The 27,895-nt window shown below is 48.9% G+C and overlaps 1 protein-coding gene across 2 annotated transcripts in view; it reads right to left on the reverse strand.

Moving 5' to 3' along the window:
• Window positions 1–4,027: 4,027 nt before the first annotated feature.
• The window catches only part of LOC144167252 (acetylcholinesterase-like), a 40,753-nt gene continuing 16,885 nt past the window's right edge, over window positions 4,028–27,895 (reverse strand). For both annotated transcript variants that reach the window (XR_013321904.1, XM_077696584.1), the window contains one exon: window positions 4,028–4,215. The gene's annotated coding sequence lies outside the window, so the exon portion shown is untranslated. The remainder of the gene's footprint in view (window positions 4,216–27,895) is intronic.

Below are 27,895 nucleotides of genomic sequence, written 5' to 3' on the forward strand. Positions count from 1 at the left end.
ACAAGATGGAACTCCTCGCTTCTGCGTTGACTATAGAAAACTGAATAGTCTGACAAAAAAGGAAGTTTACCCGTTGCCGCACATAGATGACTCTCTGGACAAGCTTCGGTGGGCTAAGTACTTTTCGTCCATCGACTTTGGAAACGGCTACTGGCAGATAGAGGTTGCCGAGAGAGACCGCGAGAAAACCGCATTCGTCAGGCCGGACGGTCTCTATGAATTTAAGGTGCTTCTGTTCGGCATCTGTTCCGCCCCAGCCACATTCCAAAGAATGATGTAATCGGCACTTTGCGGCTTGAAGTGGCAAACTTGCCTTGTGTACTTATATGACGTTGTTGTGTTTTCGACCACATTTGAAGAGCACATCAGCAGGCTCAGGCAAGTACTGGAGACACTGCGCTCAGCTGGTCTTTCACTGAAACCGGAAAAGTGTCACTTTGGTTTCACCGAGCTCAAATTTCTGGAACACGTCGTCAGTGCGGATGGAGTTCGACGTGACCCTGAAAAGACGGCCGCCTTCGCCTGTTTTCCCTCCCCTCGGAATAAAAAAGGTGTAAGGTGCTTCCTTGGGCTCCGCGCCTACTACTGTCGGTTCATTGAAGGCTTTTCCAGGATGGCTGAGCCCCTTACGTGGCTGACCAAGGAAGACGTCCAGTTTGTCTGGCACGAAAATCAGCAGAAAGCCTTCGACGAGTCGCGCCAGCGCTTGCCGTCACCTCCTGTGCTCGCGCATTTCGACGAGGATGCGGAAACAGAACTCCATACGGATTCCAGCAACATCGAACTAGGGGCCGTGCTTGTCCAGCGGCAAGAAGGTACCGAAAGAGTGATCACCTACGCCAGCCGCACCCTTTCACGTTCCGAGTCGAACTGCTCGACGACCGAAAAGGAGTGCCTAGCGGTAGTGTGGGCCATTACCAAATTTCACCCATATTTGTATGGCAGACAGCTTAAAGTGATCACTGATCATCACTCCCTTTGTTGGTTAACCAACCTGAGGGACCCATCGAGCCGTCTTGCGCGTGGGAGTCTACGGCTACAGGAATTCGACTTACGGAGTGTTCACAAGTCAGGCCGGAAACACAACGACGCTGACAGCCTGTCCCGTGCCCCTGTCGAAACAACCGGTGGAAACGCTAAAGAGGACACTGCCTTACTCGGTTCCATAAGTGAATCAGATATGGCGACAAGGCAACGAGCAGATCCAGACCTTATAGTGATTATTGACCATTTGGAGGGACGAAGTTCTGTTATACCACGTAGCGTTGCGCGAGGGTTCCCTTCGTACTGCCTTCGGAGCGGTGTCCTCTACAAGAACAACACGGAGGCTAGATGGCAGCTGTACCTTCTCGTCGGGCCACTGGATCTTCGGGACGAAATTCCTTTTGCGTGCCATGATGAACCCACGTCTCGCCACTTGGGATTTCCACGAACCCTCGGTAGAGTTCACCAGAGTTATTACTGGCCTAAACTAGCTTCTAGAGTGAAACGCTACGTCAGAACATGTCGGGAGTGTCAACACGCAAGATGCCACCGTTCAAGCCAGCTGTTTTCCTGCACCCCATAACACCCCCAACGATACCATTCGAGCAAGTCGGCTTAGACCTCCTAGGACCTTTCCCTCTCTCGTCATCGGGCAATAGGTGGATTGTGGTGGCGACCGATTACCGAACACGTTACGCGGAGACGAAAGCGTTACCTAGAGGCACAGCCTCCGAAGTTGCGGGTTTCTTTCTACATGTAATTGTGCTACGACTAGGTGACCCATTTATGGTCATCACGGACAGGGGAACAGCCATTACGCCGCAACTCATGCAAGACACCTTCAGACTGAGCGGCACTTCACATCGCAAGACGACGGATTACAACCCTCAGACAAACGGGTTAACTGAAAGACTAAATAAGACAATAGCCGACATGCTCTCCATGTACGTAGATGTCCAGCACAAGGCATGGGATGAAGTACTACCGTACATCACATTCGCCTATAATACCGCTATGCAAGAGACAACCCGGTTCCCCCTTTCCGTCTCGTCTATGGCCGTGAGACTCGAACGATGCTAAACGCGAGGTTGCCTTGGGAAATCGACGACGAAGTAATTCTAAAAGCCGAGCTTTTCAGCCAGCGCGCTGAAGAAGCCCGCCAGCTGGCTCGATTTCACATTCAGAGACAGCAGACGACCGATGCAGCACGTTACAACTTACGTCGAAGAGAGGTGAAGTGCAACCCGGGAGATAATGTTTGCTGTGGACTCCGATCCGCAGCCCGGGCGTGTGCGAGAAGTTTCTCCACCGCTACTTCGAACTGTACCGAGTGCTACGGAGTATTAACGACGTGAACTACGAGGTCATCCCAGATGGAATTGTGCAGACCCGACGCCAGCCACAAGCTGATATAGTTCATCTGGTACGGATGAAGCCGTACTTTGTGCTGTAATACGGCTCCGTCATTAGTGTTATCCAGTTCTTTGTTTCTGTTGTATTTTATTAAGGACAAACAAAGCTGAATGTGGCCCTGACTGTGTTTTGCGCGTATAATAAGGGATTTGTGTGTTAGTTCAAATACTGAACTTTTATATTCTTTTCTTTTTGTTAGCGTAGCGTTTTTGTTTGATTTCTGTCACGTGCTCCCTCACGTCTGGTCTTTATGATATAGCATGCTTGGTCTATGATTAGAAAGGCATCGAGACGTTGCCTCTTTGAGAAGGGGAGTAATGCCGCATGCTTTCGGAGATGTCGCAAAGTGGGCCGCGTTGCACGCGCAAGAATCGGCTGCAACCGGCAGCGCAAACTTGGCGCCGGGAGTGTGAGCTTGTCTGTGTTCGCCAACGGAGGCGCGAGCGCACGTTCACTGCGAGGGGGAGATCACGCAAGAGATCATGCCACGAACGCAGGCAGTCGTTGTCGGAGATCGAACGAGACGCAAGGAACTTTCTCGTTTTCTCTCTTCTTGTTCGGGCACAAGTTCGTCCTAAATAAAACCCCTTTCTTTACCATTGTGTCCTATCCTACGTGACAATGTCGTCTTGTCGGACGCGAGGATAGAGGAGAAAGGACGTTTGGTAAGCCTAGTATGCCTTTTTGCTAGATAAGTAGGAAAGAAGTTGTAGACTTGCTATTGTTCTTCGGCATTCTAAAGTTTGAATTTTGTTGTTTATCACCAGATTTGTTTTGGAGTCATACTGGCAAAAGCGGTTGAAAATAAAACGAAGAGCTAATCGTTGAATTTTCTCAAGATTGTTAATATCCTTTTCAGTATGTGGATCCCAAGCCTCAGGTGCACATTCTAAACTAGACCGGAATATTGTATTATAGGCGAGGAGTTTTGTACTAGGCGGAGAATGTTTCAGTTTATGCCTGAACAAACCCAATTTCCGTCGTGTGGATGAACAAATTTTTTCAATGTGGGGGACCAAGCCAGTGTGCTAGTGATTGTTACGCCAAGATATAACTGTCTGTTATAAATTGGAGTTCCTTTAATGCTGTACGGGTAGATGAATGGTACTTTTTATTAGTTATACGCGTAAACAAAAGTTTATCAGGGCTTATATTCATGCTATAGCGTTGTAATGGCATGTTCTTACTTTTATGTGTGACTATTCCAAGCAGAAACAATTTACGTGTGTAACCAGGATGAATAAATAATACTAAATCTGTAAAAAGATTGCAGGGGATACCCTAATTATGGCAATGTTTGTACTCTTCCTGATGAATGCCTACGCAAGAACTCTCCTATGTAGCAGAGTTCAAGTTAACGACCACAATATAATTACAATTTTTCATACTCATCTCTTCCAGCGGTATGGTAAAGGATGTCATAACGCCGTGGGTAAGCACAGATTTCAAGATTAAAAATCGGCATCGCAGTGGGGTTGAACCCACACTTTAAATATTCGCCCTTGCATAAATGGGGCAACAATTTTCCCACGCGTCACCGTTTGAACCCACCCACAAGAAACCCTTGTCTTCCGAAATGTACTAAGTATACAAGCAGCCAAAATCATTCGAAAATTCATTTTATTGTATATAACAAAACAAAGAACAACACTATGCAATTTTTCGACCATCAGGAGTATGACGCAGAAGGTTAATTTTTGGGCTCATTCCTTGCTCTGCCCTCCACATCACGCTATTTTCAGATGTACTGAGCCACAACGAGGACACGATGAAGGTACTTTGTAATGTCAGCACTCCTGAGGTACTTCCGTCGGGTTCCTGTACATGCGAAATGACACAAATTCGGATGAACGTCGGCGCGGCGGCACAATTTTCATATGTAGGTCTGTTACTACTAAAATGTATTTATAGACCAGATTTAGGGGAAATCCCCAAGATGTGGTAATGTTATGCGGAGGAAAATTTTACATCCACCTCAATGCAGCCGTACGGGTATAAAGGAAAGCTGTACAGCTTCCTCGTAAACTCCGCTGATGAAGACAAATTTGTCCTAGTCCAGAATTCGAACCCTGGATCGCCGCCTATCTAGGGCAGTCACTATACCAACTGAGCGAACGAAGAGGCTAGCCATGTGTAGCGCGAGAGCGAATTTATAACTCGAACTATTAAACAGGTGTTTATCTACCTGATTGAGGGAAATCCCCAACGTGGAGTAAGTTTCTGAGCAGGAAATAGTGACATCCACCTCCATTCAGCCGTATGGCTACATATGAAAGCTGTACAGCTTTTGCGTCGTAAAGTCATACAATCTTACTTCGTACTAAAATGCAGCTAGCGAAACCTCTTTCAATGTTGTTTTCACTATGGAATAAAGTACTCCTGATGCAGCGGGTGAGCCAGCAGTTAACCTGATTAGAAGACAGCGGCAAAAGATAGACCACGAACACTGGTGAAATATCGTAGCAGACTTATTGACAACCCGCCGAGGTAACTCAGTGGATATGGCGTTCTGCTGCTGAGTCCAAGGAGGCGAGTTCTATCTATGCTGTGATTGCTGCTTTCCTCATCACAGCAAAAAACAAAAACGCCCATGTGTCCAGGGCCTGCTTGCTCGAAGCCAAATAAGACAGTCTTATTCGCAGTCTAATCTTATTGGCAGTCTTATTCGGGGTCTTATGTTCCCTAGGCTATAAGACGCTTTCTGGAAACTTAAAACAGCGAATAAGACTCTAAATAAGAACGCAATAAGACTGTGAATAAGCCTTCTCCGAGCAGTCTTATTCACAGTCTTATGCTGACGTGGTCGGTCGTTTCATCATAAAGATCGACCTCCATACAGTGAAAAACGAGTTCAGTAGCCGTACAAGCGGCGAACGATACCAAGCGGCGGCCGTTCGACCGTCTGCTTGGAACAAATAAATGCCTGTTCCGAGGAGATCGACGCCGTTGGAAACGCCCTCGGGAGAGAGGGCGGAAAGCGACAGACAACGCAGGCGCCGGAAGCCGCAAGGCCTACCTACTTTCAGGCGGGTAAAGCTGGCTCAGAAATGTGTCTAAACATGAATGCCGCCATGATGCCACGCTGTAGTTGCCAGATCAGTAGTTGAAGATATGGCTAACAATTTTTCTTGAAAATGAGGCACAAATTTAGGGCCCTAAGCTAAAATTAGGCACCTTTTATGGCAATGACTGAGTTTCTTCACAAGTTTGCATGCTTTTTATTAGTTTTCTTGAAGTATTCATGCTTGACGAACAAAAACAAATGAAATTATAAGCAAGAAGAAGACGTCGGGCTGAAGCGCCAAATTCAGTTTCGGTATATTGTGAGGAGCGTCAGTCGTGTGGGGCTAATTTACAAAGGTTCACTCTAACACGCCTTAGTGTCTGCTGTGTGACTTCGTTGCTTGCGAAGACAAGCTTGCGAAGACTGCCGACGATACGGAATAAAGCCGCCGCCGGCTATCTTCAAGGACACCTTCTCTAGATGTCCGTAGTGGCTGCTGCCGATTTGAACTCGCCGTCAGCCGGTGATATCATGTTACGCGAAACATGTCTGGGCAGATCAGCTCCTTTTAATCGTATATGATTCTTAAATTAAAAACAAACAAATGTACGAACCATTTTATCATGCCTAGCGTATAACTAGGCTCTTGTTTACGGGTGCTGTTATACTTTCACTGAACGGTGTTTTACTTGAGTCAGAGATAAAACAACCGCCAACTAATAATAATAATGGTAACTTTATTTTCACGATAAGGTGGTTTTCTAGAGGACGACAAGGCGAAGCCGAAAGGTAATCCCGAATGTAGGTGCAGAAATCTCCTGTATGGGTGTGTGCGATTGGTGCATGCTCCTTCGATCGCTGAAACACGCAATCTGAAATTTTCGAGAATATATTTGATGCTTTGCATGACACATTTCTTAAACTCGGTGGATCAGCGACGTTGTTTAATTACGTATACTTGCACCTCTACTCTCATATGGCCCATGTATATACCTGCACAGAGGAGGAAGAGGAGGAGTAACCTTCATTCATGTGAGATGGGCACCCGTGTTGGGGGGGGCGTTAAGAAAAATTATTCTGTCCTTCCCTGGGTGCCTTCGCAAATGAACGGAAACGGCCACTTCTGTTCACGCCCAATTATCAGGACCACCCCGCCTGCAGGTGGTTTTGCCTGAAATGCCTGCGGGTTCTGCCGGAAATCTGTCTGTCAGCAGAAACCGCCTAGGAAGCATGTTGAGGTGACACACATATGCGCTTTCTTGGGTCGCGATGGGACCGTCATGTATTTTGTGCAAGGCGAAGTCGACGAAGGATATACGTCTCCCTTGAAAAGTAAATTAATTTGAGTGCACCTATAAATTGTTATTACCGCTCATTACTTCAATCATAGTGGTTAATTTTGAAACAGCTGCCAAACATAACTATAGCAGGTGAATAAGACTGCCTAGCATGAGACTATCAATTGCTAATATAGAGTATTCAGACACTTAATGTCCATTGCATATGGCAGTCATTAAGAAAGCCGACAATAAATTGAACTCTCAATTTTATTATTTGCGACAGTTACATCTGCACGTATTGGTTCAGCCAGGGCCATCTGGAGACGTTCTTCAGCTGTATACACTAGATAAAAAAAAGGAATGCGATATGCGAATGCGATACGCGATAGAACGAAGGAATTCGATATGTGTAGCACAGCCTTCTCATTTATGCCAACATCAAATCGATGCCCACAAAGGTGTCACACCAGACCTTGTAGAATTTCCACGCTTCCATTCCAGCGTGCTCACAGCAACAAGGATGATGACGAAGTTCCATTACCGAAGCTGGGTTCCAGTAATGCTGTAGCTGATTATGAAAGTTCTAGCTAATGCTCATTCAGATTGTGGTCATCAGCATTCTTATTTTCATCAAAAATAATGGGCCATCGCAATGCCATCAGCCCGTGTATCATAAGCAAAAATAAACACAGAAAAAGCAAGAGGGTCATATGTACAAGCAATTCTCATCCAACAAATTTTATTTCACCCCCAGTAATACCACCAGACCTCAGGGAAGTTAGTGATGGTAAGAGCAAGGCTAAGATGACCTAATGTGCGACTTCAAAGAAAGGAAGAAACTGTAGAAGAAAGCTAGGGAGGTTAACCAAGGAAAGAAGAAGAACTGTCCAGATGGCTGTGCTACATGTGCAAATGGGAACAGGAAACTTGAAAGGAAAGGAAAGGACTGGCATAAAATCAAGGATAAAAAATTCGAGAGAAAAAAAAACATGATGTGGAAATGGCCAGTACAAAGACAGCACCACGGGCGAAAAAAAGATAGGCATAAAAGAAGCAGGCAAAATGACAAAATGGGCAAACTAAGGATGCTGCATGCTGGTAACACCCCTACAGCACCTGTGATTGTTTTTCTCTTTTAATCACTGCAATCTGCTTCTTCAAGGCAAGAACTGATTTGGCTACTTCAGCTCCATCTTGTCTAAAACCACTGAAATATGTCCGATTTTCTGTGTACATAATGTAAATAGGGTACATAATTTCTCATTTTTGTAAAATTTCTCCTGAAGTGTCTGCTCCTTCGTGGAAGCTTTCGTGACTAACTGCATCGTAGAATTGCATTTGCTTTGTTCATTTTTTGCTCTTTTATGCTGCCTCTGCTTGTATTTGTTTATTTCGTTCTTCTCCTCTTCTCCAGTGTTTAGGTTTTTTATCATGAAATTGTTTTTTCTTCAAAAAGGTTTTTTTGGCTTTTAACCCTGTCTGTCTATTGGCTTTAAACCTGCCATAGCTTTGCTGGAAATAGTCAGTTCCTCACACAATTTTCGTCTTTATTCTGGGAGAGGGGGCATGAAATTTTAAAAGGTAAAGAGCCCTGAAGCGACTAATGAACACTTGCACTACTTTCTTTGTAGTTGGAAGTACTGAAAGCTATAGTTCCACAAACCCAAAATAGAAATGCGCGTTCTACATGATATCTTCTAGTCTCTGGTTTGCTTTTGTTGAGATTTTGTTTAAGCTGGTATTAAATAGAATTATTGCGACCTAATGTAACCTGACAACATTAATCATGTACCTTGTGTGACGTCCCCAAGCATACAATCAATGACAAATCTTCTACGCGTACCTAGAAAAACGGAAAATCTCTTGAGAGAGTTTCTTGATGCACATAACTTAGTAATATTAGGCTTGGGTATTTCACGGTGATTGAATCTAAGCTAACGCAAGGGCCACTACCTAAACGCATTTCAACTGGAGATAAAAGTTGACACACGTGCTGCAGGGGCCTCGTAGACAGGCACAGGCACAGAAAGCACGTTTGTTTAGCATAAAGTGCAGTCACAAATACGATTTCCATTTACATGCATTTCTTGGAAGCGTTGTCCAGTTCGAACTTCCATTCGCTAGAAAAGCAAGTAGTTGTAAAGAGCACCTCAATAGATTGCGAAAACAATCAGCTGACGCATACAGAAGGGGGGGGAGGCGTGTGAAACATGTTAAAATAGCGCTGTACAGACGGGACAACAAAGAAAAGACTACACAGGACTAGCGCTGCATATCAACTGAACTCTTTTAGCACACACAAAATGATGTATACAGAAACAGTGCATGCGCGAATACAGGGGAAGACACCAGGAAAAAAATCAGGGGAAAAAAGCAATCAGGGGGAAGTTATTTCTTTTTAAAGGAAGCAGGAAAATAAATGGACTGGGGATATTGTTAAGCTCTCATGGGAGCTCACCTGCATTTAACACAGTCCGGAAGCGGGAATAGTTGGGGAAATAGGATAGGAGAAAGAAAAGTAAAGATTACAAAGGTGAGGAAAGAGTAGAGAAGAGTAGTTCCACTGTGGTCGATTCCGTCGCACACAACACACCACGAACACTGTTGGCTGGCGTAATGCTGCGTCCGGGAGACGAGAAACCTCGAAGGGAACGGTGAAGCGCGGAGGCGAGCATCGTGCGACGAAGAGCGAAGGCTGCGGCGGTCCTGACCGCTTTGGAGACGGGTACTGGAGGGAGGGAGGGGGGGGGGGAGCTGGCACTCGACCGCCCACACCAGCAGAGCGAAAGCCGGGCGACGTCCAACGGCCCGCGCTTGCAACGGGCTGCCGAAATGAAGCCCCTCCGAAGCACAGGAGCACGAAAAAACACGTCCGCTTAACTCCGAAGCGACGACCGAACTCCCCTGACGCACCCGCAAAAGCTACCTCTCCGAGCGTACGAAGTACCCGCTAATCTACGCGCTAACCTTCTCAGTTGCGGAGAATGCAAAACTGCATCTAACGAGGCAGCATAGCACAAAAGTTCGCTGCCTACCACAGGAAAAACTTCACACAACGTTTCTGCACAGCAAAGTTTTCACGGCGCACTCACAGCAACGGTGGCTGCCATGATGGAATGCGTATGTTTCTAGGTGAAAACCCACTACTGCCGCCAACTCTAGTAGGCAAAAAGACAGCGGGCAACGCTGTGAGGGTGGCATCATGTCTGCGCCCAGGTGTAGCACGGTTTCAATGCACGGGCTGGCCGGGCAGCTTTTCCTCTAGAGTCAGTAGTATTAACTCTATGCCTACTTTGGAAGTGGCACCGATGGCTGCAGCCAACCACCGTTTTCAAATTTCGCTGTGCGCTATGGGCGTGGGCTTGTTTTTCCCGGGTAGCGCGGCTTTTTTTCTCCCTCAGGTCAAACAAAGATGGACACGAGTGATAGTCTGCGGCCCGATATTAGTCCCGAGCAGACATCGGGCGGCCAAGCGCGCGGTGTGAATGTATGATCGTCTGCTATGTCGCCTGTCACCAGCTACGAAAAGGTGGCACGGAAAGGACGGAACAAATGTATTGTTTTATAAAATCATGCCCATTAACCCAGGAAAAACAAATAGTGTAAGGGCCTTGGTTACTCGGTGAGGTAAGGCGTTTATTGTACGACTAAGCCGTCTCGGAACACCGGACCAGCAACCAACGATGATGATGATCAGTCTCGTAGAAGACGAAGCGTTCCTCGATGTGTTTGGTGATGCGGATAATGGAGCAGTGAAATAAATGATTTCCTACGCTTCGGAGTCTCGCGCTCACACTTATTCCCCCCCGCCCGTTAAGGCGGCCTCCCGGCCGCAATCACACGGAAGGACGACGATGGAACGGCTTGAGCCGAGACACGTGCACAATCTCGGTGCCACGGCATCGGCGGTCGGCAGGTGGAGTTACGGGGGTTATGCGGAAGTTGACCGGTGAGGTTTTCTCTAGAACGGTGTACGGTCCAAGGAAACGGTGAAGGAATTTTTCGCAAAGTCCAGGAACCCGGAAAGGGGTCCATAACAAAACTTCATCGCCAGGTCGGAAATCAACAGTCCGGTGAGATGCGTTGTAGCGCTCTGTCCTGTCCTGGTGGCACTCAGTAGTGCGGTCACGGGCAAGCTGGCGGCAATACTTCACGCGAGAGATGAACTGTTCAGTGCTTGGAGCAGAACGTGATACAGGGGCGGTAAAGAAACATGTGTCTAGTGGCGAGGACGGTTGGCGGCCGTATACGAGGAAGAATGGGGAATAACCGGTGGTGCGTTGGGTAGCCGTATTGTAAGCGAATGTTACGAAAGGGAGTATGTGGTCCCAATTGCTGTGATCAGGTGCGATGTACATTGAAAGCATGTCAGAAAGCGTGCGATGAAATCTTTCAGTAAGTCCATTAGTTTGAGGGTGATATCCGGTGGTCAATTTGTGAACAGTTCGTGAAGCATGCAGGACTTCTGCAACGATATTCGAGAGGAACGTTCTCCCCCGGTCACTTAGCAGGACACGAGGGGCGCCATGCCGCAAGACGATGCGGTGCAAAAAGAAGCTAGCGACCTCTTCGGCACATCCAGTACGCAAGGGAGCCGTTTCAGAATAGCGTGTCAGATGGTCCACAGCTGTGACGATCCAGCGGTAACCGGTAGGAGTTCTAGGTAGCGGCCCGTACAAATCAATCCCCACAACCTCAAAAGGCTCAGCGGGGCACGAGATAGGTTGTAGCTGTCCGGCCGGAGGTGATGTAGGGCGCTTGCGACGCTGGCAGGAGGTACAGGACGCGACGTACTTGGATACGCTTTTGGACATGCCAGGCCAAAAGAAACGGGCTCGGATGCGGTCATACGTTTTCTGATATCCGAGGTGGCCAGAGGTCGCATCGTCATCAAAGGCCTCCAAAATTTTCTGCTGCAGTGCCCGGGGTACAACGGGAACCCACTTTTCTCCAGTAGGATGGTAATTTTGACGATGCAACACGCCATCAACAACCCGAAATTTTGTTTGCTGGCGGCGCAAGCGACTGTTTCGAGGCTGTGTTCTACCACTCAGTCTGTCGACAATGCTTTGACAATAGTGGTCTTCTTCTTGGAGCTTTTTAAGCTCAAAGCGTTCACCGACCGCAATGGAGCTGACAGGCGCAAGCGGCAACGCTTTTGCCGGCGGCGTTACGCAAGCAGTATGTGAAGGCGATAGCGGGCAGCGCGATAGCGCGTCTGCATCGAGGTGTTTCTTGCCCGACTTGTATGTGACAGAGAAGTCGTATTCTTGTAAACGAAGAATCCACCGTCCAAGGCGTCCAGTAAGGTTCTTTAAAGTCGATAACCAGCAGAGTGCGTGATGATCGGTTACGACGGTGAAATGGTGGCCGTATAAATATGGCCGAAATTTCTAGACAGCCCAAACGACGGCAAGGCATTCTTGTTCTGTGATGCTGTAGTTTTTTTCGGCGGGCGTGAGCGAGCGACTGGCATAAGCAACAGGCCGCTCTCTTGATTGGTCGTCCCGTTGGAGGAGAACGGCGCCAATGCCGGTCCCACTGGCGTCGGTATGGAGAAGTGCGGGTCTTGTCTCATCGAAGTGGCACAACACTGGGCGACAAGTAAGCGCACCTTTAAGAGCGTGCAAAGCTTTTTCACATTCGTCCGACCAGGTGAAGGGAACGTCGGATTGCAGAAGCCTGTTGAGAGGTGAAGCAAGGATGGCAAAACCGGGAATAAAACGGCGAAAGTAAGAGGCAAGGCCGAGGAAACTGCGGAGGGCTTTTTGTTGTAGCGGTCGAGGAAAATTGATCACAGCTGTTATTTTGTCAGGGTCTGGTTGGATGCCTTCTTTGCTGACGACATGACCGAGGACTTTGATTGTTTTGCTGGCAAAACGGCATTTCTTTGTGTTGAGCTGAAGTCCAGCATTTGCTAAGCATGTAAGTACTTCGTTCAAGCGCTCAAGATGTTGAGGAAAAGTCGATGAGACGATCACAAGATCATCCAAATAACATAAACATGTCCTCCATTTGAGTCCACGCAGGACTGTATCCATGAGACGCTCAAACGTAGCTGGGGCATTGCATAATCCAAAAGGCATAACATTGAATTCATAAAGTCCGTCCGGGGTAGAAAACGCGGTTTTTTCTTTGTCAGATTCATGCATCGGGATTTACCAATAGCCGGATCGGAGGTCAATGCTCGAGAAATATTCCGCACCTTGTAAACAGTCCAGAGCGTCATCTATCCGGGGCATGGGGTATACATCTTTTCGGGTAATTTTGTTTAGTGCACGATAATCAACGCAGAAACGCACTGATCCGTCTTTTTTGCGAACCAAAACGACGGGCGACGACCACGGGCTAACAGAAGGGCGAATGATGTTGCGTTCAAGCATGTCCGAAACGTGGTCCTCGATGATCTGTCGTTCAGACGAAGATACACGATACGGACGGCGACGGATGATACGAGAGCCATCCGTGTCAATGCGTTGTGCTGTTGCGGAAGTCTGCCCCAGCTTCGACGAAGAGAAGTCAAAACAAGCTGCGTGTCTTTCAAGCAAAGCAAGGAGGGACTCTGCCTCTTTAGGGCTGAGGTCAGAGCTAATGGTTGCGACAAGAGCGGCCGATGACGATGCAGGATCCGAAAGGCGCTGGCCTGCTGACGACGAGCAAATCGGCATAACAGACATGACCTGGCTGTCAGCAGCAGCAGTAGCAATAGAAGCACCTTTGGGCAGCAAGATCGGCTCTGAACTGACGTTCGTTGCAGCAAGTACCGCTGACCCATTCGAAAACCGAACGAGGCAGGTGGGAATGACGACTCCTTTAGGAAGGAAGGACCCTGCAGGAACGGCTAAAATGTCACCATCTTGAATCCTATCTGAGCACATTGTCGATAGTGTCTCTTGCCCAGGAAGCAAAACGTGATCAGCTTGTGCCACCAACCGAGGCGGCTCCTCATCATCAACGCTGGAGAAGTGGGTAGCCGTGAGTTCGACAGCCGGTAAATTGCAGGAAATGACAGCGGACGCCGAAGATAGAAAGTCCCACCCCAGAATCAATTGGTGTGCACACGGAGTAAGCACTGCACAGGGAACGTGATGACGGCTTCCATCTATGAATACTCGAACTGTACACTGCGCTGAGGGTTGCAGTACGACTCCGTTAGCATTGCACAGTGAAGGACCCGTGTAGGGAGTTTTAACCTTACGGAGACGCGAACACAAATCTGCATGAATAACCGAAACGCTTGCACCAGTATCCACAAGAGCATTAACAAAAATTCCTTCCACTAGCACAGATAAAAAGTTTGATGGTCGTTGAGGAGGACTTGAGCATTTTCCGAGCGACGCAGTTTCACCTCCGAAACCTGCAGGAGCTAGTTTTCCGAGCGGTTGTCGGGAACGTGGGAAGCCGGGTGAAGAGGAGACACGGACCGTCGATACGGTGAGGGTGATCGGCGGCGGGAGGGACGATTGGTCTGAGGCGGTTCAAACGAGGGAGAGGGTGGCGATGAGCGTCGCGGGGTTGAATCATAGACACGACGGTGTGAACCGTAAGGATAACCGAAATCTCGTTCAAACGGTGCGTACCCTCCTCGTTCATCTTGCATACGGCGTCGGCAGAAGCGGGATATGTGTCCCCTGATCCCGCAGTAATAGCAGACGGGTCGGTCACTCGAGAAAGCCTGGCGAGGGGTTCGCATGTTGGTGTAGTACCCCCGTGGAACGGTCGCTGCAGAGATCGCTGTTACATGTGCGGGTGCGAATGGGGCACCTTGAGGCAGGGGCGGTCGCGATACCATCGCCGAGTAGGACGGGGTGGGAGTTGTAGTAATGGGGGGTGGCGTCGGCATCCCACCCGTCATGGATGCCAGCTCCTCCTTCACGAGGTCGCGCAACTGGAGCGCTTCCGAGCGAAAGGAATCACGTGGAGGAGATGGCGGGTCATTGAACTGGAGCTCTTCGCGGATGATTTGACGTATGAGGGCGCGTAGGTCCACGTCCCCCTGTGGTTGCACAGCAAGACCATTTGCTTGCAGACGGACGGCTTGCAGTTCGTCCAGGCGCTGACAGGTTGTCCGGATATCGCTGATGGTCGAAGGGTTTTGTATTACAAGGGCGTTGAAGGCAAAAGGTGCTATGCCCTTCAGGACCTGGCGAACCTTGTCCGCCTCCGGCATGCTTGCATCCACACGGCGACATAGAGCGAGAACGTCCTCTATGTAAGACGCATACGTCTCCTCAGGGCCTTGAAGGCGACTGGCCAGCTTCCTTTTCGCCATGTCTGACCGCGCGGTTGGCCTACCGAATATCTGGCGCAGCTCCTGACAAAAGGTGGCCCAGTCGGCGAGCCGGTGGTTGTTGTTAAGAAACCATGTTTGTGCCACCTTGTCCAAGGAAAACCCAACGTTCTGTAGCTTCGCCACGTCATCCCAACGGTTAAACGCACTGACTCGAGTAAACTGATCCAGCCAGTCTTCAACGTCTTCATGGTAGAGCCCGGCGAAATGAGGGGGATCGCGCTGGCAGCTGGTGATAGCAAATGCCAGAGGCGCAGCAGGGGAGGTGCCAGCGGGACTGCTTCCGGCCTCACGCTGCATCGCTGCTACAGGCAATCGCCTACCTAACGGAGCTCCAGGGGTCTGCTTGGAAGGCGTTGAGGACGGGATCGAGCGCAACCTCCACCACTTGTAAGGGCCTTGGTTACTCGGTGAGGTAAGGCGTTTATTGTACGACTAAGCCGTCTCGGAACACCGGACCAGCAACCAACGATGATGATGATCAGTCTCGTAGAAGACGAAGCGTTCCTCGATGTGTTTGGTGATGCGGATAATGGAGCAGTGAAATAAATGATTTCCTACGCTTCGGAGTCTCGCGCTCACAATAGGCGTTCACAATAGAACTACAATGTGACAAAAAAATTACACACAACATCAAAACGCTAGCAGCCTGTAGTACCTCTGCCCGTGAGCGTCAAATAAAATCACGTTTTCAACGAGAAGCTGCGCAGACTCGCGTCTTTCAGTCCTTCTCTTCGAAAGTGGCGGTTACGAAGCGCATTCTTCTTGAGCAAATGGGATCCGGAGGCGACACATAAAAGCAGCATGCATAATACCAACACTCGGCTATATTCTACAGCGCGATTGTTTACATCGGCAGCCCTCGCTGACGTGCTGCCGGCGAGGCAGCGGGTTGTTGCGATCGTGTGACGTGTCGCCGTTCCAGGCGGCGTGAGCCGCTGGAGTGCTCGTTGCATCCGAGTCTACGACAATGAACCCGAAGCCAATTCGCAACTTCCTAATTTACGGTGAGATGAACGCACGACTCGTGTTGCGACAACGTCAGACAACGTCGCTGCTTTTTGCGTCAGCCCAGTGGGTTTCTCGGGCCCACGCTTCGAGCAGATGATCTTTGCTTTACGCGGCCGGGCGACCGAGGCCCGGCCGCGTGAGTTGGCGTACCAAGGATGGCGGATCATTGTAACGTATGTGTCACAAGGACCAAATACGGCGTCTGATGGTCAGCATTTCTTGATTTTATAAAATCATGGTTGAAAATAAACGCTTGCCCAACGCCGGCGACGGCAACAAGCAGTTTTGCGGCGTATTCCCCGCTTTTCCCTAGGGGCCTCTTGTGCTCACCTACGTACCCGCTATCCCTATATTCTTCAATAAGGCTGCTCTGTAGACTGGCCCGAGTGCTTTCGAGCAAGCGCACTAGTCCGAATCTTATTCGTGGTCTTATTGAAGTCCGTGAATAAGACTAGACTGTGAATAAGACTGCCAATAAGAACGTGTGTTCGTGCAAGCGGGCCCAGATTTCGGCTCACGTTAGAAATTCTGATGTGGTAAAAATTAACCAGCAGCCCTCCAGTACGGCGCACCTCATACCCAGGTGTTGCTTCTTCAGATTCTTTTTGTGTTGCAGGTGTTGCAGATTCTTTTTCGCCTCTTTCGAAAATCTTTATCATCCGGACAGCTACCCAACGACCCGAAAACTACAAAAGTGGTTCCGGTCTTTAAAAGTGGCGATAAAACTTCCCCCAATAACGTTCGCCCCAATTCACTGACTTGCATTTGTTGCAAGCCACTCGAGCATATCATCGTCTCCCACATTTACAACCACCGTGAGTCTAATAATTTCTGCTTCACTAATCAAAGAGGGTTTAGACAAGGCTTCTCATGTGACCCTCAACTTTTGGAACTCCCGCCTGACTTGCACTTAACATGGATAACAATGTACAAACCGATTCCATTTTCTTAGACTACTCTAAGGCTTTTGACCACGTCGCCCACTACCGCCTTATCTCTAAATTATCGTCCCTTCAATGAGATTCCCTTACGCTATCGTGACTCCGTAACTTCTTACCGTTACGCCAGCAATTTACAGCGGTCAATAGCTTCAGCTCCCCGTTCACTGACGTCATATCGGGCGTCCCTCAAGATGGTATTCTTGGCCCTTTACGGTTTATAATTTACAATAATGAGTTACCTACTAATAACTCGTCTTCCATGTCGCTTTCGCAGATGATTGCATCATATATCGGCCCATAAGCACTCCTGATGATCATATCGCCTTTCAAAATGACCTAAACATAATTTGTAATTTGTGCGGCACCTAGCAGATGAACCTTAAATCTAAGGGTAAAATAATTTGTATCTCTCACAAGCGAAATAATCCTAACCATACATATTCTGTCAATACCACTGACTTGACAAGGGCAACGTCATACTGCCTTGACCTAGGAGTACACTTAAAACCTCACTTGTCATGGTCGTATCATATATTCACAGTGTGTGCCTAAGCATCGAAATAATTGGTTTACCTATGCAAAAACTCTTGTAACACACCTACTGACATGCGTAAATCAGCCAATATAACTTACGCGGGTTCGAGTCCCGGTGGCGGCGGTCGCTTTTCTGATGGAGGCGAAAAGCAAAAACGACAGTGTCTACGAGATTTCGGCGCACGGTAAAGATCCCCAGGTGGTCAAACTTAATCCGGAGCCCTCCACTAAGGCGCGCCTCATCGCCTGCGTTGCCTCGGCGTGTAGAACCCAACAATCAATCAGCCTATTTAACTTTCGTTCGTCCACAGTTAGAGTTTGCTTCATCTGTATGGTCACTACATCAAGCTTACATAATACGAACCATAGAATGGATTCAAAATATAGCTGCGCGCTTAATTTCTCAGAATTAGGACCGCCACGCTAGAATTACTCATATTAAACTAGATATGTCAATTCACCTGTTAGAAACTCGCTGCTCCATCGCTCTTCTCTGTCTTTTGCACAAACACATAAATTCAGCTGCGCCATCCCCATTGCATCTGGAAGCACCTGTATGCATGTAAGCACGGCTTCATAACCAATTCAGTTTCGAGCGAAGATTTGGTAAAACACGTCTATTCAACTTATTTGGCTTGCCACGTGCCATTTCATTGTGGAATAATCTTCCAAACCCCATCGCCTGCTTATCGAAGCGTGATGCATTTCTTGAGCACCTCACCAGCCATTGTGCTGGAAAGCTTATTCCCAGATCTTAATCTTGCTGTCATATTGCCAAAATTTCTTTTTCTTTTTTGTTCAAAATTGATAATGCAGTCTATAACACTTGCTCGAAATTGTATAATGATGTCACATAATAATGTTTTATACCGTTTCGCATTGCTCCTGTTTTATTTTTCTACCCTACCTGGTACCAAGATGTTCCTGGTAGCCTGAATTTACGAAATTCCTGATGCTTCGTTGCAAGCTTCAGGAATTGCGCTGTGTAATATTGTTTCGTTTTGTCCCCCCTCACGCTATGCCCTTAGGCGCCTGTGAGGCACTGTGAAATAAATAAATAAATAAATAAATAAATAAATAAATAAATAAATAAATAAATAAATAAATAAATAAATGAAAATAAAAACAGTTCTACTGGAGGTGAAATCTGTCATGATCGAAGCGGTGATTTGATAGACGGTCTGTGGTGTCCTTTCTTGACCAGTTTCAGTGCCAGCGTGGTGTTGATACCCGAACTAGTCCTGAGAAGGCGCCGGGGCCCCTAAAAACCTATAAAAAGACACTGGATGAAGTTTTCATTAATGCGGGGAATTAATGGCTTAATTTATGGTTGTTTTTTTTCCATTTTTATTTTCTCGTGTATCTTTCTGTGGCCTAGCAACCGCAACCGCTGTGGCAACGGAGCAGCGTAACGATCATACCCAACACCTTGCATCAGGGCAACGTGTGCCTCGGCCACGAGAATTCGCTGACCCCGGCTTGTCAGGCCGGCATCCTGAGCCTGCACTGCACTTGCGTCCTCTACTATCACTCTCTGCACGTGCGCGCTGCGCCCTGGACTCCCTGGCTTCTCAGCAATTTTCGGGCACAGCCGGAAGTGTTAGCCCTCTCCCTTACAGACGCTACACATCCACATTCGCTTGCCACTGTTGATATTGTGCGGAGGTACTTGATCTCTACGCCCAACAGCGGAGCCTCTTCCCTTGGCCTGCTCGAACGTTTGCAGCACGTTAGCTATCTCTGATGGCTTCAGGCACGTCTCTGCTTCGCGCAGGCGAACGTACTCCAGTCCCTCAGCGCTCAAACTGTTCTTAATTCTATCGACCACCATAAGGGCCACTACCTCCTCTTTTGTTTCGACCTTCCCCGATTTCAAGTAGTAGGCAAACTGGGTGCCAACGCGAAAGGCAAATTGCGACCAGGTTTCGTCGTTACGCTTCGCTGCCTTTGCAAATCGGTCGAGGTATTCTAGCCTAAGCTCCTGCAGCACGGACTTTTTTAACAATTCGTAGTCATTGCACTCACTGTCCCCGAGTCCACGTAACATGTACCTCACCCGTTCCGACAACCCCGGTACAACTAAATGAACCCGACTTGACTCCGGTAGACCGTACGTTACAAACAACCTTTCAACTTCGTCGAACCACAACGGAATGTCCGCATCGCACGGCAGCTTAAGCCCTTTCAGGACCTTTGCGCACTGAGTGACCGGGTCTAAGCCCGGCCGCCTACCCTCGTCTGAGTCCGAGCCCGTAAGAGTTTGCATGCCAGCACACGTCTCCAGCTCGAACCTTCGCAGCCGCTCATCCGATTCGAGCTTCAGTTTTTGTATGCGTTCTTCCGATTCTCGCGCCTCTCTTCTCTCGCTCCGTCGCCTCGCGGGCTCTTTTCTCCGCTTCGCGTGCTTCTTTTCTCTCTCGCTCCGCCGCCTCTCGCGCTCTTTCCTCCGCTTCGCGCGCTTCCTTTCTCTCCCGTTCCTGAAACTCCAATTCCATTCGTCTAATAATTATTGTTTCGGACTCTGCTTGGACCACCCCTCCTGCCGCTGCTCCTCCTTGAGGTGGCGCCTCATGCGTCTGACCGTCTCCTTCTGCCATGTTCGCCAGCATGCTCCGCGTGACTACCATGGAACCCCAGACTCAGCTTCACCGCCACAACGAAGCGCGAGAAATCCCACTCACCCGCACCTTCGGTGGTCGGCCGCCGCGTCGTTGGCCGCTTGCGCTGGCTTGGCTCTGCCACTCTACTCCGTGTGGAGCTCGGCAGCCGCCGATGAAGGCGGGCTTACGTCTGCTTGCCGCCCCTGGTTGTGGCCTGGTGATTTCTTCTCCCAAATCCTGTCGTCTGCGCCAGTAAAGATGATTGTTGTTCGTTTCCCCGAAGTCCGGTGTCGATCAGGAACCCAATCGCCCGGGCTTCGGTTGATTTGGCAGGAGGCTGGCAGGGCAATTGTGTTCAAGTTCTTGGAGATGGCGGTCGAATTCACGAACTCGAGGCGTTGAGGTCGATTAAATGAAACGGAGAGTTTATGTACGGCTATTTACAGAAGGATAACTGGGTACACGAGTAATGAAAAGAAAAACTTCAAACTTCAGCTAGATGCTAGCACCGAGTGCGCACAAATCACTCGAGCTCCTCAACTTCGTCTAACTCTCCTATCCTCGGAGCGTACACAAACCGCTCGAGAAACGACGGCCGAGACTCTGTCTCGCCGCAAGATCCGTCTAGGTGCCCGGTACGGCGCCGTACCCTAAACCTCCGACGCAATCTTAACCTCTAACCTAGGGGGCTCACAAATCCCAACCAAGCTTCAACGGTCGAGACTCCTTGTCCCGCCGGGTTCTGCCCAGCTCGGCGCTCAGACAACAATGATTTCTAACGGCCACGTTCGGCCTTATAACACCTCTAGATCACTCTCTCTCGGGAACGCCCCTGTAGCGTTCGTACACGCGTAAGGGAGTGCACAAATTTACGTAGACAGCTGTCACTCAGCACGCTACGGAATATTCAATGAGGTGCCGCCATCTTTTGGTCAACGGCACGCTCGCGCACGAGCAGGTGCGCGCGACCCCGCGGGGTGCGAGCGAAAGACGCGACAGCGCGTCGAGTGAAGCGGGGCGCGTTAACAATGGAGGCTCGCGCGGCGCTCGTCCCGACGTCAGTAATCACACCTCCCCGGCGCTTCTCGGAATCCGGCGGCGCCGCCTGCGCTTTCATTGGGAGAGTATCCCCGTGGTATTCGGTCGGCCAGACAATACGTCACCCGTGCGCGTCGTGCCGAATTGGCGACGGCTGCAGCGTAGAGTCCACCGTGCTGAGCCTCCAGACAGAGTGGCGGGTTCTCACGCGCTGCCCGGGCACTTGGCTCCTGACCTCATCAGTGGACCTTACAGGGGGCGTTGTAAGGTCCACTTATGAGATCAGCGTCCAGGCGCCATGGCTTCGCGTGAGAAGCGGCCACTCTGTCTGGGGGCCCAGCACTATGGACTACGCCCCAGCCGTCGCCAATTCGTCACGGCGCGCACGGGAGACGGATTCTCTGGCCCACCGAGTGCCACCGGATACCACTGGGATACCACGGGGGGCGAGGTGTAATAACCGACGTCGGGGCGTGCGCCGCGCGCAGCCTCAATTGTTAACGCGCTCCTTCGGCATAGTGCACTGTCGCCGCCCTTCGCTCTCACCCCCCGCGGTCGCGCGCTCCTGCTCGTCCGCGAGCGTGCCGTTGACCCAAAGATAGCGGTGCCTCATTGAATATTCCGTAGCACGCTGAGTGACAGCTGTGTACGTGAATTTGGGCACTCCCTTAGGTGTGTACGAACGCTACAGGGGCGTTCCTGAGAGGGTGTGATCCAGAGGTGTTATAAGGCCGAACTTGCCCGTTAGAAATCGTTCTTGTCTGAGCGCTGAGCTGGGCAGTTCCCGGCGGGACAAGGAGTCTCGACCGTTAAAGCTAGGTTGGGATTTGTGAGCCCTCTAGGCTAGAGGTTAAGATCGCGTCGGAGGTTTAGGGTACAGCGCCGTACCGGGCGACTAGACGGATCTGGCGGCGAGACAGGGTCTCGGCCGTCGTTTCTCGAGCAGTTTGTGTACGCTCCGAGAATAGGATAGTTAGATGAAGTTGAGGAGCTCGAGTGATTTGTGCGCACTCGGAGCTAGCGTCAAGCTGAAGTTTGAAGTTTTTCCTTTATTACTCATGTACCCAGTTTTCCTACTGTAAATAACTGTATATAAACTCTTCGTTTCATTTATTCAACCCCAACGCCTTGAGTTCGTCACTTCGACCGCCGTCTCCAAGAGCTTCAATACCATCGCCCTGCCAGCCTCCTACCAAATCCACCGGAGCCCGGGCGATTGGGTTTCTGATCGACACCGGACTTCGGGGAAACGAACCACAACGCTCTTTACTCCCCCTAAGTGGGTATGCGTATTTTTTGGGCAACCACCACCACCACATGATGACGTTCGAGGCGATGGAAATGGGCGGCATCTTCCACTTGTCACGAGGAAGCGACTTCCACGCAGGAGCTGCGTACCAAGCGCTAGAACGTTAGCACAGTTATGTTGTAGAAACGCAGTGTGCAGTGGTGAGCTGAAATATACGGGCCACGGGAGCGTTGGCCAAAACGAATCACTGCACCGTCTGGTTGCGCGGCGCCTGCTGTCGAGATCGCGCGCAGCGCAGGCCCGGGCTAGCTGTACAGCCCATATGCCGCTATCGCTCGCTCCTTCCCGATTGCCTCATGCTGCAATAAATTTACGCCATGGGAACCTCGCTTCCCTATTGCTAACTGCTTGTCAAGGCCATAGAGTTTCTTAGTAAGTATGGTAGGGAGGTAATCCATGTCGTCGTGGGGGTAATGGGAAGGCCCCAGTTTTTGGCTTGGGCTTGGTATGACAGTTGGTTTCTTAAGCGCTCTTTCGGATTTGCTTTCTTCACTATGCATTAACTCGTCTACGAGATACCAGGTAGCCATGACATAGAGAAAAAAATATATGAGAAGATACCCGGGCAATCGCGGCCGAATGTTCTTACATGAGCACCTAACTTTTGATCCTCTCCGGTAGTTGGCGCGAGGGGTAAAAAAGTCTTTAAAATTAGGTTAACTCGTGATATTATAGTTTTAAAGTTATGCTGGCTTCTGGGCTACACACTTTTATTTATGTAACAAATTGAATATTTGTGAATATACATTTTTGTGGCTTCTTTATGCATGCTATGAAAGCAAGCATGGCCAAGGCGCCAGCGGAAGCCTCCATTTGGCTATTTCGGCAGCGTTTACAACTGCGTTTCTGCAGCCTGGTGTTAACTTCTCTTAGTGAAAGAAACCCCTACTGACTTCCTCGCGGCATTGGTTTTGCCTCCTGAATAAAAGGTGACACTTTTTAAAAAACTGCTTGTGTCAGGTACCATATTTATGTTTCCTTGTACTTAAAACGCTGCGAGCATTGCGTAGCTTCAGTGAAATGAGACATGGCTAGTTCGGTGTCTGTAGGACTGCTGCCGCCTTTGGGCATAGCGGAGGAAGGGAGATTGAGAGATAAGATGCGCGGCCCGCACTTCTCTTAATGGCCGCCGCCATATTTGGTTTTTCTTGGGGGGGGAAAGCGGCTTCCCTTTTTGGACGCCTCTGAATAACGCGCCCTTGAGTGCTTCCGAGGTCACCGTGTCACTCTCACGGTGCCTATGCCGGGACGACGTGTTTTGTAAACGCCACCCCTGCTTCTCTTTGTAGCCGCCGGACTAGTTCGGAAGAGACTGGCTCCCGTCTTCAGATGCGCCGAAAGGGCGCGGCCAATTAGGGCAGTAAAACGCCGCTTTGGGGTTGCGTGCCTCGGGGCCACCGTGTTACGCTTGGAGTGCGTAAGCCCGGGCAGCGGCTTTTGAAAGTGCCGCGGCGCCTAATGGCTACCCTGGCCGTGGCAAAGCTGCCCCGCGCTATAGTGCCTAGAATATTCTAGGCACTATACCCGCGCACGTGTACGCGTCCTCCGTCTTGGGAGAGGAGGGAAGTGCGCGAATTTGGGAAGGCGGCGTTTGGCCCGACGATTGGTGGATTTGAGAGGTGGGCCTGACCAATCAAATTGGCTGCGCGGAATACAATGGGAGCGAGGAATGATATTCCCGTGCAAGATAGGAAGCGGCAGACTTAGCTGAGACTTAGCTCGGGCTAAAGACCAGCGAGCCTCCGTGCTTAGTGCACGTAAACCTTGCCGTCTAGGGCGTAACCCAGAGTCGATCGCTAAGGTATGGCACCTAGGGCGTAACTCGGAGGGTCGATCGCTAAGACGGCCATGCTTAACCAACCCTGTAATCAACTTTCTGTAAACAACTCTTGTAAATAACCGTAAATACAGTTTGTGTTTGTCATCATCTCTTCGTCCCGTCATCGTCTTCTCCTCTCTTCTGCTTCACTGCCAACACCGCCGAATTCTACAAGCGAAGGGTTCCTTCGCCACCGACACCGAACTTGAAAACCTACTGTGTCTTTAGGATAAGAGCTTAGGAAACGCCACGGAAACGCGTAAGAGATCATTTTTTAGACGGACGCAGTGATATTTTAGGCAGGTTGTGCCGTTTGCTCAAGCGCTGAGGTGTCAGCGGTACGCGCCCGTCATCGCACGTAGCGTTCACGTGCCGAAACGACGGAGGTGTGTTGCGGAAGTGGCCAGCCGGCCGGCGGTGCGTAGGCGAAGCAGGCGGTGTGCGCGGTGGCTGCACTGAAGTTACGTGAGCCGCACGCTGCCCTGCATTATTTAGCCATTGCTGGCTTGGCCAACTGTTACTGCTATTATTTATTATGGCCATAAAGCACTGCAAAGCCGTCCGTGCGAACCTACGCAACGAAGTAGCCTTATCTACAATATTTGGCTTATGTGGGCATAATAAACAGCATCCGTACACTCATCGCAAAGTTTTACACGTGCCTGCATACCAAGCTGCCTGCCTACCAAGTGAACCCACTCGCCGACGCCAAAGACGCGAGCGCGTGGCTTCGCTTTGGCATGTCAAATGCGGTGAAAATGCGTGTTTAGTCGGCAGATAACGGCCTTGCTCGAGGCGGGGTGAGTATGCAGTGAATCGAAACCTTCAAATTTAGTCTGCGTTCTACATTGTATATCAAGTCTGTGTTCGCAGGCATTGCATAGAACTGTTCCCTACTTTCCGTTTTTTTAATCGTTTGCTCTTTTTCCTCTAGTCATTTTTTGGTAATTTCATAGAAGACGTATTGCGCATATCGCACGTAATAACTCTGAGCTGTGTGTGTTCTTGTCATGTTTTTCATTCCATGGCCTCTGGGGGTCATCAGTATGGAGCTCACTGCTGCTTGCCATGGTGCCCACACACCAGCCAAATATACCTTCGCCAGGTGCCCGCTCTCGGCATGCGTTTCTTTCGCTGTCCCGTGGGGCAACAGGAGCGTTTGGGCTTTGTATTACGTTCATTTAACCCTCGCTACTCATCCTGATTTTACAAAAAAGACATTGGGATGCAGGCTACGTTAGTAGCATTATCATTTTTGTTATACCAAACAATAGCTCAGTTGCATTAAGAATGTGCCTAAGCAGTGTTGCAAAATTACGAACACGCATATTTTAGCTTTACTAATAGCGCGACCACACGATTTCTGAATAGAATACGAGAACTTATGTTGTAAGTAGGTTGTATGCGCTGGAGGGAATACTTGAGTACTTGAGCTGCAGTGAAATTGACAGACTATTCACAGGTCATCTGCATTGCAAACAGTTTGTGTACTGTTTCCCCTATAACCTGTTCTGGTCTGCAGAATGAGTGACCTACAGTGGACGAGGTGCCATCAAGACAAAGCCAACCAGCCAGCTGCAGTCGTCATACCAGACATGCTGTAAGCACTTGATGGCACAGGACTTAATGAATCTTGCATTAAAATGGCCGTGCCAACTGTTTCCACAGTTATTCAGTTGTAATAATGACTCCCTGCAGTTCTTCTTGCTGCCTTATTGATGCGTACGTACGGGAAATGTATTACATCCTGTGAACCTTGCCATTAGCACCCGGAAATCGAACGCAAGTCCCGGCAATCAATAAGGCGTGACAAGTGAAAATCCTATCGTTGGCACAAAGAACAAACTGTTTTTTATCTCTGACTTGTCTCATCTCGTTAAAACCACTCACAAGAGCGTCCAGTCTCCAAACTCCACTAACAAATTATTGTTGCTGCTAGCACTAATATGGTGAAACAGTGTATCCACGAAAACCCCTTTACAATATGAAGGCTGCCAAAGTAAGAGGTCATGCGAAATGCCGTTGTTTGTCACCGTACGTGCTGCGTGTTGTTGGAGTGACCTAAATGGAAGAGAACCATTTTGGGACCTACGTTGTCAAATGCTTTCATAACATCCTCAGCAAGGATGGTTTTTTTGCTGAGCCTTAGAAGTTCGTCGGTACTTAGTGTAACCCCTCAACAAGGAAAACTTTAGTCGGGTGTTTTTTTCTGGCGAATTGTGTACTCGTATCGTGGTAAATAGATGCATCTGTTGTAAGTGCTGTGTACGCCGACTGTGTAGTGTGGCGGTGCTTTTCCGGACTCTTTGTTTTCAGGTGAAGTACAGCTTGCAAATATACGCAGTGTTCCCATGATTGCCCCGTGAATCAAATTGCACTGCAATTCTTCTCGTATTAATCAGGCAGATAAAATGTATAATCCTATATGGAATGCACATATTCGGCGTAATCCGCGAGCGTATAGGTGGCACAGACATTTTCATACTCTGTCATAGCACATGGCGGATTGCGAAACACGCCTGATATAAAACGTACTCTAGTAGCATTCCTCACTGCCTGGTGCCTAGTTTGGAGATGCAAATGTTGTTGTGTTACATTATGGGACTCTGTAATCTGTCGCCATTGTCTGATACACAAGAAGAATTAACTGCTTCCCTGTTTCTTATATTAGAATGTTCGTATTGACAGCGGAAGCCGTAAATTTGTGTGCCTTGATCGAGCCTGGAACCTGTTCTTTGACTATGTACACGTACCTAAACTATCCCCGCCTGGCCCTTTGCCTTTACTTGGAAGGCAACTCTTTGGGAAGCTAACCCGGCTTCTTGGGAAATTGCGCCCTTACAAGGTACCAATAGGAAGTTGATTTTTTTCTCTTAACGTTTTTGCGTATGCATGCCCATCAAAATGTTATTTCTGTTCAATAAGTGCTACTGATTTGAAGTTGCGCACAGGCAATAGACCTCGTTGGAGTTCATCAAATAAGCAAGGCCATCAAAGCCGTTCTGGTAAGCGGGGCACAAGCGTTTCTCTTCTTTCACAACCTAACTGGAGAAATTGCCACAGTAAAAAAAATTGCCTGCGGAGATTCTGGTAGTAAACACTTGCAAGTATCCCACTGTCTAGATTTTGTTATGGTTGTTATTTAAGTATGCTTGCAACAGCGCACACAGTCTGAGGGTGTCGTAGATACAAGTAAAACTGTGGATGGCTGACTCTTCCGGGTTCTCTGCGTTTTCAATTACCATGAGGATAAATCCTTTGTGTGGTTGTGTTACCTTTACTTTTGCTTTTTTTTCGTTCCCGGAAACGTGTTTTCCTCTCACTACTGTGTATATTGTCTCGGTTGTGGTATTCACTGTTTATTATTGTATGTGTATTGTAAAGAATGGTGACAATTTCAACTTGTCATTTTAGTGCCATGCGATAAATATTTCTTCATTTATGACGTGTCTCTTTTATGTGGCTTGACAAAATGTGAACAAACGACATAATTTGTAACCATCTTAAACAACTGTAAATTGCAATGGCAAATTAACAGAATTTTTCTTTTGAAAGCATACGGGCACCAAGCCTGACAATAATATATTCAAATAAATGCTAACCAATGCATGAAAGCGTCTGAACACCGTACCGATGCCCGTCGCCGTGAGCAGTGCTTTCCAGCCATTCAAA

The sequence above is a fragment of the Haemaphysalis longicornis genome, unplaced genomic scaffold, assembly GCF_048455015.1.
Source record: "Haemaphysalis longicornis isolate Haplotype H1 unplaced genomic scaffold, Haemaphysalis longicornis Haplotype H1 scaffold_2, whole genome shotgun sequence".
NCBI classification, from domain to species: Eukaryota; Metazoa; Arthropoda; class Arachnida; order Ixodida; family Ixodidae; genus Haemaphysalis; species Haemaphysalis longicornis.